This window comes from Ambystoma mexicanum, chromosome 5q (genome assembly GCF_040938575.1).
Source record: "Ambystoma mexicanum isolate Mex_15411 chromosome 5q, UKY_AmexF1_1, whole genome shotgun sequence".
Lineage (NCBI taxonomy): Eukaryota > Metazoa > Chordata > Amphibia > Caudata > Ambystomatidae > Ambystoma > Ambystoma mexicanum.
This window is the reverse complement of record NC_090933.1, coordinates 87605481-87620243: the sequence shown is the minus strand read 5'-3', so window position 1 is coordinate 87620243 and position 14763 is coordinate 87605481. Positions and strand designations below refer to the sequence as shown.

The following is a 14763-nucleotide window of genomic DNA, read 5'->3' as shown; positions in this document are numbered from 1 at the left end:
CCATGGTCTTAGACTATATCACTGACTCCAAGGAACAGTTTAGGGCTAGAGTGGATCCTATTTGACAAACCCGACTCCGACATCTGCTTTGGATTATTATGAATTCTGTTCCTTATCTGTTGGGAGTACTGCAGCGCCCCATGTGATCTCGACTGACTTTGTCCCTTTTAAGATTGTTTTTACACTAATGGGGATACGCAGATCATACAGTAAGATGGCAGCAGTAGGAATGCTTTGATTTCTAGTGTCTAGTGGCCAGTGACCAAAAAATGTCTCGTGGTTTCTAGTTAAACACCAGAAAAATGGTTCTATTTCAGCCACCCAATTACCTCTTGGACTGCAGAGTCTTGTCCCAAACCAGTCTTTACTGTGAATGTCCAGAGGGTGAAGATTGCTTCAGTATCCTTCACAGAATTACTAATTTACAGTACATTCGGGTTTCTTTCAGTAATTTCAGTAGTTTTTAGCATTTTTCACCTGATGCCCAAATGACCTAAATCTGTGCCCTTTAGTCATAAACTGCGCTGGAATAATATATATATTTTTTTAGTCTTTGCCTCCCTCATGACAAGTAGTTATTCATCGACTTTTAAGGGGAGTATAACCTGGCGGCTTGCAGTTTGTTACCTGGGACTCGTACCTTTTCACTTTTTTTTTAAAAATGTATTTATATATTTTTTTTCTAGTTTCTTGGGAAAACCAAAATCCCGCTAAAGGTGATTTGCTTAGTTCACAAAGAAGCCTATGGTCTTAAACCCCTGTACTTTACCAAGAAACCGCAATGGTCTGTTCCATGACTCAGAGTTCATACTTCCACTGGTAAGCCCTTGACACGTCGGACCTACCATCTTGCTTCAGGTGGTGTTCTTACCAGGTAGAAAATCTCTGGAACTGCCTCCTGTTACAAATTAAAGCTGTACCAGAGCTCTTGATATTTTGCAATCCTTTAAACTGGGCCTTTTCTTCCATCAATTCTAGTTGCAGTATGGGAGCACTTTTCTGCTTGTTCTCTATAGTGCCAAGATGCCTTCCAGTGAATGTCTCACGCTACAAATAGAAAATATGTATTTTGCTTTTAGGTACCTGCTGCAATGCAGAATGATGGGGTAAGCATAACTTGTGGACTTTAAGTGGTTTTTTTTGCATTCTGGTTTCTACGTAGTGATTCTAAACCATGGTGCATGCTTTTCCTTTTATTTTTTTGGAATTGATCTTACATTTTACAAGAAATAGGCAATGAAGTATCTCTGCATAGCAGTGAGCTTCCCTACGTTTTCTAAATGCCTGCCAAATAAGTCTTCAAAAGTGGGGGGAGTGCCAACAAATCCAAAAAAAACAAACACTTACTGTGACCCCACTCAGTTATTTTTGCCTTTTGTACTATATTTCATGTACAAAATGTTGAGATATGTATTGCTCCTTACAAGAGATGTGATATAAATACTGTTTCAAGGTTTCAGTATGCGTTGCAGAACATGTTGCAAAATTTCGAGTTGAAGGCTACTAGCCGCACAAGTTACTCTCCCCCATTTGTGATTGATTTGGCAATGCATGACACGGACAAGTCACCAAGCTTCAACACTGGTGTAACCTGCCAAGCTTCAACACTGGTGTAACCAAGCTTCAACACTGATGTACAACTGTCATGTACATAATTTATATCCCTGTCATGTTGTGAAACGGGAGACGACTTGGTTCACCATATCCTAAGGTTAAACCAGCAAAGTAAATGAATTATTTTGAAACCCATGCACAATAAATAAATGGGTGGTCAAAGTTGTATTGAGTTTTATTTTTTCATGCAAGTCTGCTAGTGGATCGTCATTGGAATCAGGAGGAGACCTGGGTTCTTGTCATGGATTTCTCATTGGTAATATTTGTGATCCCGGGCAAATCACCATATCCCTTTTTGTGCTTCTTTCCACCTATGCAGCAAAACAAAGTATGGAAAATAGTGACCATTAAGTTGGTGATACTAGGCAAGCCACTAACTGTCCTATTTTCGTGAGGTCCTGAAACGTGCACCATCTCCTCTAAGCGGCAGTGTTGGGCTATTTTGTGGTATCCTGGATAAGACTTTCGCCACTCTTTAGAGACTATATTGTCCTGGGAGGATAGCTCAGCGGCAACGTGTTCGCCTTGGAAGCAAGACGACATGAAGCAACACAGGTTCGATCCCCGGGTCCGCGCTTAGAAACCTCTGGGTACTTAAGCGTGTTATAAATACGCAACTAAGACAAAAAAAACTCAATTACGCAACTAAAAAACAATTCCTGTAACAGCGCCTCGATGCCCGCGGGCTGTGTGAGCGCTTTAAAAATGCAAATAAATAAATACCTCACATATCTTCTTTTACGCCACTTAAAGCACTGCTCACACACTTAACAACACAAAGTCTCCTACCAACATGCAAACTGAAGTGCCAGGATACCTGGGATTAAAATCCTTTTTTCTCCTTTTATTTTATCCCAATTGTGTGAGCGGTGCTACAATTAGAATCTCTTCTTAGAAGCTTTATTTTTGAGCTAGGTTAATGGACGTACGTGAAGGTCACACCCCACTTGACCTTTATTTATTCCACTTAAAGTACTGCTCAGACACAAGTTTTCCAGCTCTACCGTGGCATACTATTAAAAGCAACGTTGATAGAAGAGGACATTCAAAGATGTTGTGCCTACCACTTTTCTGATATTAAGGGTTTAACACAATTTTGTTACATTGCTAATCTCCAGCATGCACAATCAAGCTTGTTCTGATAGTGTTCCTTTTAAAATGCTTTCGCATAAATGAGCATAATGCAGAAAAATGACCGGCTGGAAAGCTGTCTTATGAAAATTAGCTGGGTGTATATTGTGTGTGTGTGTATTTGATTGTAATGCACATTTCCTTGCTGAAATGACAGACCCATCCAACATCACACTGTACTTGTGTAAATCAGTAGCTTAATTGGACAGCTAGACTTACTGTTTATTCTAGATGTTATTATCGCCTCATAAAACCTATATATGAAAACCTGGATGTCCATATAGAATGCGTTGATCAAGAATGATTCTTTAAAAAAAAGGTACTTTATTCACAAAATCTTAATTTGTCTTGTACACCCCAACAAAGTGATTTGTGCATAAATTTACAACCATAGTATTGAGTTCAAGCATTAAAAACCACGCACTACAAAGCGCATATCACTAACCAACCTCCAAATAACCAGTTGTAACACATCTCACTTCAATGTTACAAGACCACAGTCTTGGATCTTCAATTATATATGCCATAAGAGTGTAGCGGGAAAAAAAGGTGTCCAGTCATAATTTCGAATGAAAATGTCGAATTTTTTTTTTTGGCTCTAGTTTATATAAAAAAATAATAAAGAAAATAACGGGGGGGGGTTGAGGGAAACCCCCCATTTCGAAAAGAAAGTCATAAAAAAATTCGTCTTTTTTTTCTTTGACTTTTTGACTTTCGAGATTTTTGTATTCGAAATTATGTCTATAAACCGGAAAAAAAACACTCCTACTTTGTTGCACAGCTACTTTGTTGTAGCTGGACTTTCCAGAAAATGTTTCATTCCTCCTGATATTAGTATATTCTTAACAGAACTTCAGGGATTGTGTTGGATAAAATTGTGTTAGCTTCACAACCTAAACATTCCGGTTTTCACACAAACATTGTTAATACCTCAGTTCATTGATGTGTATAATATTGTATGAATGAGATAAACTTGTGATTTGAAGTCTTGTCAACTATTTGGGTAGCTTGCATATTACAATTCTCAGCAAGTAGCCAAACTACTCATCTTGATTTGACAAATGTAATGAATGACATGCGTCAGGAACTCATAGCAATTTATGACAGCATTCATAGCCAATTCAACCTGTGCACTATTAGAACGGGGAGAACACTTAAAGACAAACCTTTTTAAAGAATCTTACAATGTGTGCTAAGTCTTCTCAGCGCTATACCCAGCCATGTGTGAGACGGGGCCTAAATCGTTTGTACGTTCTCCAGCTTATCTAAAAACAAGGAAATGGTGCCAGCCGGCTGACCACAAGAGTTCTGTTGGCAGTTTTAGCATTGCACAGCTAATTGTTATCGGATTCACACAAGAAAAGGAAGTCTCCCCTTGACGAGGAAGGTTTGCGATTGTCACTTTCCAAACGTACAAACCCGTGTCCCATAGTTTGCAATGAGAAGCGCTTGGTAACAGTTAAGGAGCTTTCACCTTTTGATACAGAAAGCCTTCTAACATAGCTTGCAGAAAAACGCGATTCAGTGATATTACAGATTTCTTCCTCTGATAAACAAAGGTACACCACTATTGAAAAAGGCAGATATGACCGATCCACAAGTGCAGGGTAGCCATTTTACTGTTAATAAATATATGGCACAACACATAAAAACGCACACTAGATGCCAGCAGACTTGCCTGCGCTTTGAAGTGAGAGGGTCTGGGGAGAAGAGACACACAGCCAGGTCCAAAGAAGCAGATTACTGTTGATTCCATTTCCTCTCTGATGCGAGTAACAAATTGATTCCCCCACTGCCATAAAGCATAATGAGAGGCTTGTAGGGCAGTGTAGTTTAGCAGGAGATATGCATTTCCTGTGCTTTTGACCTAAACACATGTTCCATTATTTGAATATTCAACATGCTCTTCACTTGCATGACAAACTTGTTAATACGTATGATGCTATATCTGCTTTTGCTCTAGCTTGTTTAATGTGGATGAGTACCCTCAGAAGATGGGGATCATGTTAAATGCATTAACATGGTAGCTCTTTTGTCCAGTATATGCTAAGTGCAACGAGTCAGAATGTTACCTCTAAGTGAGTCAAGAACCTTAATTCCCTGAGTGTGTATGTTTATGTTCATAAAACCTGCCCCTCGGCCTCTGTCCTGAAGCGCAGAGACCTGGCCTAGGGTGTTTGACTGAAGACCAGGGGTCAATTGTCAAAGCCTTGCAAGAGGGAGATCAATCACATTAGATGGCGCCCCAAAAACCTGATGCTTCTAAGAGATGGACAGTAGCATTGCTAATAATAACCTCATGTCCCAGTCACGATAAACGGACAGGGCAAAGATTTCTCTAAAAAGCTCTTTTAAGAAAGAGGTTAGGTGGGCACAGAAGATGGCACATAAGGAAATCAATATTCCTATCCATTGCAGAATGGCTGTTTTCGATTGGCTAAGGCTATTGCACTGTGAGGGGACAAACATAAACTTTACAGTAGCGATTGGGCAATTGGGAGGTCTGCCTCCCAAATTGCTATTCAGTTACTTGAAGAAGCAAGCCAATAGGGTAAACTTGCCTGATAGGGAGAGACTTAAATGCCATCCAATATCGCCCATACCAGTTTTATGAATTGGCTTTTACACATAAATCATGTCAACTGGTTTGGAGGTAATCTAGTTTATCCACGAACAAATGATAGGCACGGACAGCTAGCCACACCCAACCTGTCACTAAAATTCTTAGCCTGTTTCCATCCAAAACACACAAGCCCCTTTTTGCAAGCAGACTATTAACTCTTGGCTGCACAATTTGACACTGTATATAACCTTGCATTACATTATATTGCACAGCATGGCAGAACGCCTGCCCAGCAACCACAAGGTCAGACACAGGAGTGCAGCTACAGGCATTGAGAATTATATTAGGGTCATGCTCTTCCAAAAATGAGGACATACCTAAGTGGTATTCAGAAAAGCTAGCACAGCTGCAAGCCGCCTATCCACAGGTTACACCAGAGCACAGGCACCGGGCCCTAGCCGTGTTTATTCCCTCTGCCTGCACACCGCCAGCTGGGACCGCTGTTTTTCAATTTATAGCTGGCTTTGTTTACATCTGTTAGACACTCCATGTACAGGCCTTGCAAATTCTTAAAAATCCCACTAGATCTGCAGGACGAGTTCCTTAATTAACAAACTCGAGCTAAGAGAGAGATTCACTTGCCCCTTGGTTACAGGTGACAAAATATTTACTTCTGCTTTCTATAAAATGTTGCCTGTCAGCAAAAGCACACTTCATTTTCAGTGCAATGCTGCCACCCAAAGTCTAGCCATGCACAGTGAAGCCTTTATTTGCCATTTACTGCAAACAAAGTTTGTTTTCAGTAAATGTCCCTAAAATATTTCAAACATCCCCATACTCGCCAGCAAGGTCGAGTACCCTGCAAATGGCACTCGCCCTTCAAAACATCTCCTCGCCAATGCGAGTGGGCTAATAGATATTGCAAGCCCTGATGTATCACATCTTTAGCATCAATATCGGCAGAAATTATAGAAACATAGGGTGCTGCGACAGCGATGCATTCAGGCTGGTCTATAGTATCCAATAACGATCAAATGGTTTAGCGCATAATTCTACCTCTATTGAAAGGAGAGCCTGCATGATTACAAGTTCATAGACAATTGTTCCAATTGAATGAGCAAGAAAAAAGGGTGCAATTTGGGGATATGGTGACACCCACTTACCAATGACTATGCCGAGATCACCTAGGCAGGAGACCTGCAGAGGGACAGAAAAAGGCTAACGAGTATAGTAAACCAGACTAGGAGACACCTCACCAAGGGAGACCCCCACAAGAGGCAGGAGATCCTTCCAAGGGAGAAGGGGTGGCAAAACTCGCTTCCTCCAATAGAGGACTACAATTATCCAGAGCATGAACCAAAGAATGAGAAAATTACAGGAGACTGGGCTGCCCTGCAGTGTCTAGGCATTCACAGGGGTATACAACCTTAGGGAAAAACAAGGGGGCAGTCACATTTTAGACCAACAGACTTGGCAGAAAACAAATGAGAAGTCTGTTGATATACAGTACTGATGAGGGCTCATCTCGTTCTTACAGGCGAAGACGCCAGAAAGTTCTAACACTGAGGGAAAGGACGTGAACGTTGAAAAAACACAGTGCTGCTCAGCATGCAGAGTCCACACGCTCATCGAATCCTTCCCAAGACTAAGGGACACTGACTGGATAGAGGTCTATTTATATTCTGTCTCTGATATTTCTACATTTGAATGCAGCCACAAGTCACTGTTGGAGCACACAAAGGCACATTGAAATGCATAAATAACTATGCCCACTGGGTAGACATTAGCAATAATTAAGTTGTATTTTGTAACCATTCAGCTGGAAGGTGAACATCCCAAAGATATTGAAGCACTATTTTGGCCACAATTAGATATCCAATATAAAGGACTTTTAGCATTTCAAGATTGGCCACAATTGTTTGTGAGACACGCACCAAGAGGTGAATAAGTAAAGATACTGGCATCTTCAAATTAACTAGTGGTGAACGAGTACAAAACATATGCACAAGAATGGGAGCAGTGCAACTGTTTAAAAACCATGTTCGGACATGATCTGGAATGTCCAGCGCATGTAATCCCTGTGTTAACACCACCTGCACCACAGAGACGGTACCCCATTAAGCCACAAGCAATGGCACACATACAAACCATAGTGGGCCAATGAATGCACCACATGGTAATTATAAAGCAAGCAAGCCCACATAATCCGGTGTTGCCGGTTTTAAAACCGGAAGGTACATCTAGTTTTGTTTTTATATTATAGAATTTTGAATTCACGTTGTAAGACGGGGGCAGTCCAAAAGCAGCAAAGGTCGGGGACTCCTAGCCAGCTTGCACAGATGGAAATACAAAAAAAGCCTTGATCTAGGTAATGGATATTTTACACAACACAACTGCGGCTTTGTGCTCCCATCAGGAAAGGGGTTTGGGAGCGGGGTAAAATTATTCTTGAACTTTGACGGCAGTACCAGGCTATTTGCAGCTGGTGCAGTGGCGAGGAGTGGACACTGGATACAACATAATGCCACCCTCTCGATAGCATCTCGGAGCAGGAGAATCCCATTGCTGCAGTCAGGAGTCCCAGTTGGGAGCAGGGGCAGTTGTTATCCAGATAGCAGATTCCATGGGTGTTGAGAAATGACCTTTCTCCAGCATGGGGGTCTGGCATGGATTCATATGCTCATGAATATTCCCTGTTATCAGGCTGGGAATCCTTGGTAAAAAATTCACTTTAAAACCGTATTTCTCTGCGGGTCATGCTGCCCACATCCAATGACAGTCCTGGTGGCCATCTTCAGATTTGTACTGCATGCTTCGGTGTTGGGAGTCGTCCAGTTGCTCTCCGAGCTAGTTGTGTGTTTCGCGTATTTGTTCCCAAAATAGTTTGAATTTTACTGATTGTTGCTTTATCGTCTTCGATGAAGGACAAGGACCTGCAGCGGAGCTCGGCTACCGGCAGAGATCTTCATTCACCGTTGAATCATCGAAGTTTTGAGAAGGCCAGGCCGTAGGCCTACTTCGCAAGGAAGGTCGAAGCCTTTTCAAACTCTGCACGAAGTGTGGTTTGAGAAACGTCTTTGTGGAGGGCCAGCACCACAAATGCTTATACTGCCTGCATCCTGACCACGATGAGGAGGGATGCAAGGTGTGCTGTGGTTTCTCAAAGCAAACAAGACTGACGCAGCAGACTGTCTGCATCGCTCAAGTTGAGCAAGGCTTCTGACGCAGCCTTGAGGCAGGGACAAGCCTCCTCCAGGACTGGCCGGTCCGAGGAGCGTTCTCCCTCTGGGATTAGGTTGAGATCCTTTTAGGACGCCCCTCTTGCTGGGGTCCAAGAAAAGGCCATGGTCTGCAACGCTAGCCCTGCTGGGTTTGCCGCTGATACGGGTCCCGATTCGGACAAAAGGCGATCTCCATCAGTCATCCTCCGCGGTGAGCCTGCCAACGAAAGGTGCCTTTTCGAATAGAAAATTTCTAACCCCGTCCAAACTGTGTCGTGGGTAAACTGATCAAGGAGAGTCCGGGGAGGACTCGTTGAAGCCAGCTAAGACTTTGCACCAGCCCAAATCAACTGAGTTGATGACAGCGCCATCAACGAAAGTGAGCACTTTGTTGTCCAAGTCAACCAGGGCCCTGAAAGAGAGCGGGTCCAAAAAAAGTGGTGGCCTCTCCACTGGTGTCCTTCCCCCAAGGCGAGATGAGGCAGCGGCGAAGGGGCTGGGGGAAAGACCAGGCAGCCGCTCCGACCCAGCAACCTCGTGAGAGGGAGAGGAAAGTGGTCCCACCTGCGGAGCCTCCCAGATATGTGGATCAGCAGGCTACTCCAGATAGACCAGAGCAGATCTACTTGAGTACTGACGTAGACCGTGATCTGCACAATGGGTGCTGCTCAGACCATGAAGGGAGAGTATTTGGAGGAGGACCTCAGTCCCCTGTACCGAGGAGGAGACTCATTGGCCGGATCCCACTCCTCTGGCACTGCTCACCCCTAGACCTAGGGACGTGTCTTTGGACATTCGATCCACCCTACATACACCGGTCACTGAAATCCAGCAAAGGGTGCCTCAATCGGGGCCTACACCTCCACGGGAGGTGCCAGAGCCTCTCAGGTTAATCTCTCCCCTGGAGAAAAGGAAGTCCATGGGGGGGTGCTGGTTCTCGGCATCATCCAACTCCTCCAACGCCACGTCGTCGCGGGAAGACTCCTCCTGGGGCCCCGATCCGCACACTGGCACGGATACAACTACCACAGGCACTGGTACCGACGAGGAAGACTTTGTCGCTGCTGACGGAGAGACCCTGAATGCAGATGATTTCCCCCCCCCCCATAGTGCCTCCCTCCCTGCCGGCAAAGTTGGTTATTTTCATTTGGCCCTGTCAAGGAACTGTTTCAGTTGGTTCCCAAGGAGACGAAGAAAGAGGGATTCTTGTACCAAAGATGTGAATCGAGGAGTAAGACCATGTCCATTCCCTTCCGGGACGACCTCTGGGAGGAAGGCCTAGCCCGAATGAAAAATCCAAGTATGGCCCCCACCAAGCGGGACAGATTGGAGAAAAAGTACAGGGTACCGGATTCGGCCCCCAGGTGCCTAAGGTTTCGACCCTATCCGGATTCTGTGGTCTCGGCTCAGCTAGGAAACACTCGGCTAACCAGTCATCGGCAGCTATGGTAGCTCCATAACAGGATGGGAAGAAGCTGGATGCAATGGGGAAAAAGAATAATCTACACAGCCGCCTCTACCATTAAGGCAGCGAACGCCCTGGCCATTTTGTCCTGTTATGACCAGGAGCTCTTGTTCAAGCTGGGCCCTATCCTGGAGTTCCTGCATGAAGACACAAGGTTTGTGGCACTAGAGCTCTTTCAGGAGGGGGAAGTGGCCCCAGATCACACTATCATGGTGGCAGGAGACATTGCGTACACTGGTTTTCGCCAGATGGAGAACGGGGTGTCTCTGCGCCGTCAAGGTTGGTTGAAGGCTATAAACTTCCGCCAGGATGTTCAGACTAAGGTGTGGCTATGGCGTTCAACATGGAGAGGCTCTTCGGAAAGGCGAGTCTTTGCAGGCGATAAAGACTGACACCGAGACGGCCTGCTCCCTTGGAACATTGCAACAGCGACAATCAACATCCTTTCCCTATTGCAGAGGAAATCCAGGAAGATCTTCGAAATAGTCCCCAATTCAGGCAGCGTTCACGCTCTTCCACTCAAGTAGCAGACAAGGGGCGCTCTCCAGGCAGCAGAGGGCAGCAGCGTCGTCTGCAGGGCATAGCCCCTGTCCCCAAGAAGGCCTGAATCGGCCGTGGCTCAGCCCCCCCTTCCACCACCTATGCACCCTAGTGGGAGGGCGGCTGGCTAAGTTTGTCAGCCTGTGGGAAAAGATCCCCACGGACAGATTGGTGCTGGACGCTCTCTGACAGGGGCATACCTTGGAGTTCCAATGCAGGTGTCCTCGTATCCTTCCGATTCAGCGACTGGAACTACAAAGCCCCAGCTTCTGCAGGAGGTGCGTCCATGTTACTGAAGGGAGCAATAGAGCCCGTCTGTCACGGCCGCCAGCGACTGGCGTTTGTGGCGAAGGTGGACGCGAGGACGCCATTAAAATGTTCCACTACGTTCCTCCTCGTCTATCAGACGCGGTCTAGTTGTTTTCAAGATGGCCGCCGCCGTTTGTATATATCTCACTCGGCTGCCGGCGGTTCGGCGCGTTGCAACTGTGTTTATTATCGCCCTGTTGCTTGCGCTAGTTTTTCCCTTCGGATAGTCTACTTACTATCTTCCTGTTGTTTCTCCACCTCCCGTTCCTTACGGACCCCCCCCTTTCTCTGTATCCTGTTTGCTTTCTCCTGTGTTTCTGTTCCCGGGTTGAATCTCTGCTGAGAATTTCTTCGCTCCAAGAGACACTGCCCTCGGAATTCTCCGTTCGCTCTTGTCCTCCACCCTGAAGGGTACCTACCTGTACACTGCCATCTCCTATTCCCTCGATTCGCGGAATCGCCAACCTTACCATCATCTGGGTTTTCGGCGAAGGATTCCAACCTACGATTGTGCTGACTACTCCAACTATCTTCACGTCTATATTGGATACAGGGGTTTTTTGCCGTTCCAGTGGCTTTTTCCCCTCTGGCTGTCGCAGAGGGGAGTCACCGTGGGGTTTCTTTGTCTGAGAGTCACGGTGGCTTCTTTCCGAGGTAGACCATATCTTCAAAAAAAGAAGAAGCCGTACACAGGACTTACCCGCCGGAAGAAACTGGACTATTCAGGTGAGGAGGAAGAGACAGGGGAGGGTTACAAATCGAGTGAAGCCGATCACCTAGCAAAACCTGTAGCCAATATTGCCAGTCCTGATAGTGTCCCCCAATGGCTCCAGGGCTCTGTGCAGGTTACCAGACATTTGGTCGAAAAAAATTGGTCGACCAGTCAAATGGTCGAACCAATTTGGTCGAAAACCAAATGGTCGAATTTTCTTTAATTTTTATTTTCACCCCTTTTTTTTTTTTGGGAGGGTGGGGGGTCTCCATCCCCCTTTTTTTTCTAAAACCCCCTTTTTTCTTTTTTAAAAAAAAACAAAAACCCCAAAAAATATATATATATAAATAAAAAAAAAATCAACCATTTGGTTTTCGACCAAATGTCTTTCGACCAGTTATCATTCGACCAAATGTCTGGACACCCTCCGTGCATATTACAGATACTTTCTAGTTTGAAAGAAGCCCCAGCAGGATTCTGGATCTATGTCATCTCAATAAGTACTTAAAGTCCCAAACGTTCTGCATGGCCACGTTGCAGCACATGTTTGGCCAGCTGGAACAAGATTTTTCTGACGTTGCTGGACCTAGAGGACACCTACATCCACATCCCCATACACAAGCATCGCAAGTTCCTGCAAGATCAGCACTACCAGTTCAAGGCTCTGCCTTTCAGATTGAAATCGGCCCGAGGGTGTTTACGAAGTGCGTGGCACCGGTGGCGGCACCTCTTCATCTGCAGGGCATCCACGTATACCACTACCTGGACGACTGGCTGCTGCGTTCCCACTTGCAAGCTGTGGCAAGCAAGCACACGACTAAGACCATAAGTCTGCTGACGGATCTGGGGTTCTCCATAAACTATCCGAAGTCTTGCTTGAAGCCATCTCGAGACGCTCTTTTCCTGTGCACATGACTGAACACGGTGACGTGCTTGGCGTCTCCATCGTAAGAGAGGGTGAAGACCATACAGGGAAAGGTGCAGTGCTAGTCATCGGCCCAGACAGCGACGGTGTGGTCCATCAAGTCGCTTCTGGGCATGTTGTCCTCCTGCATCAACCTTGTTCGCCTCTGCAGACTTCACGTGAGACCTCCAGGAGTTCCTGAATGCAAGTGTCGGGGAACTTAACAGACAAGATCTCCCTCAACAAAGAGTTTGTTGGGCGATACAGTGGTGGGGTGTTTGGCTTCTCGTCCAGGGATCTCAGTTTCAGGTCCTTCCCTAACATGAGATGGTCACCGCAGACATGTCTCTAGAGGCATGGGGAACCCACACCGGTCAGTTGCATGGCAAGTTTTCTGGCAACTGGAGGAAAAGGATCAACGTCCTGGAACTTTGGGATGTATTGTGGGTCCTCAAGTCTTTTCTGCTGTCGTTGAAGGACAAGGTGGTGAGGAACTTCCGACCACACCACTACCATGTTCTACATCTAGAAATGGGGGGACCCGCTACATGGCACTCTCCAAAGAGGCCAGGACTTGTGGCGGTGGGCTATTCACCAAGGCATGTTCCTCATTCCGTTTCACCTGGAGTCCAGAACACCATCACAGACTCGCTCAGCAGGGAACTGCGTTCTTGCCACGAGTGGCAGCTTCGCCAGGACCAAGTGAATCTTCTGTTCGGCAAATGGGGTCGGCCCCAGATCGATCTCTTTGCCACTGCAGTAAACACCAAGTGCCAGAGGTTCGCCAGCTGGTTCTCTCAACCAAGGAGCATGGGGGACATGCTCTTGTGGAAGGGACGTTTCCTGTAATGCTTTTCCTCAGTTTCCTCTCCTGCTATCTGTGTGATTAACTCACTCAACAGTGCCAGTGCAGGATGATACTTGTTGCCCCAGCGTGGCCGAGACAAATCTGGTATCCAGATCTGCTGCGTCTGTGAGTGGCTGTTACGCTCACCTGGCTCCCACAGGGGCGTCTATCTGAACTGGACAGCTGCGGCCTCCACCAATGTGACGCGTAGTGCCGAGATGACGGACTGGACTGGCCCACCTAGCTTCGTTTGCTTGGCCCGTAGGAATATTCTTCTGCAAATGGAGAAAGGGAATTAACCACCCGTGGAGTTGAGCGTTAACCCTCTCCCACTCCCGCTGTTCTCCCCACTGATCACCTTTGATGTCCCCTCTTATAGTCTCACCTGATGGTTTGGAAAGATGAGCTCTCCATCCTGCATTGAGCGCAGGGGCGCGTTGATAACCAGTTGCTTCACTGGCTCGAAGGAATTGGTGAGTTCCAGAACAATATTGACTCTGAGATTCCCGGCAAGACGCCGTAAGTATGTAGTTCGTAAGAGTTCAAATGTCTGACTTTCACTCTTGTCCGATTCCTTGCAGGTTGCAGCTTGACCCTAGCGAAGAGTTCCTCGTGGCAACTGGTAATATTCAGGTAAGGATTTGTATTATCCAACACAGTTTGATAAAATAATGTCAATATGTAACCTGTTGCGTTCTCCCTTATTCAGGCGCTGAGAGAAAATATGAAGTCTCTGGGAATAATGCCTCCGGCGGTAACATCAGGTAAGTCTATTGTGGTGAGGAGGTTTCCCCTTGTTTGTCCTTTTGTTTCACCTTGCTGTTCCTTTGTTTCCCCTTAGGGGCCGGGGTTCGGCGAGGATGCAGTGGAAGCTGCGCCGACCCGTGAAGAGGAATAGTACCCCCGGTGGTAAAATCAGGTAAGTCTATGGGGGGTAACTAATATTACCTCTGTGTATTCCCTTGGCTCACCTTGCTGTTCTTGTCTTCCCCTTAGGTGCCGGAGTGCGGCGGGAGCATGCAGAAGGATGCGGTGGAATGTGAAGATGCTGCGAAGGCCGGTGAGTTCAGCGCGGCGCTGCTGCAGGCAAGGCGACGCGCATTAAATAACTTTTTTCTTCCAGCTCGAAGGTGCGATGGATCGGGAATTCAGGTAAGGATCAAAGGTATTGCTCTTGTTCTAACCTTTTCTCCTCCTTTCTCCCTTTTTCTCTAGGAGCTCCAGACTCGAGGCGGGCGTGGCAGAAGACTGGATGCAAACTTGCAGGCACGGTGAGCGTTACGCTGCTGGATGCAGAATAACGAGAAGTGTGTGCTGCTCTTCGGGCGTGGTTTAAATAGCCTCCAAAGTAGTCCCAGGTAAGTATTCCTCCCCAGCCCCACCCGAGTAAAAAAATAGTCCCGAGGTAAAGTAGTCCCTTCCAAGCCTCTTTTGGCTTGGAGCTCTTGCAGCATGGT

The 14763-nt window shown here is 46.2% G+C and overlaps 1 protein-coding gene across 5 annotated transcripts in view; it reads left to right on the top strand.

Annotated features, from left to right (window-relative positions):
• The window catches only part of PTPN3 (protein tyrosine phosphatase non-receptor type 3), a 2254194-nt gene that overhangs the window by 18878 nt on the left and 2220553 nt on the right, over nucleotides 1-14763 (top strand). The gene's annotated exons all lie outside the window — the stretch shown is intronic.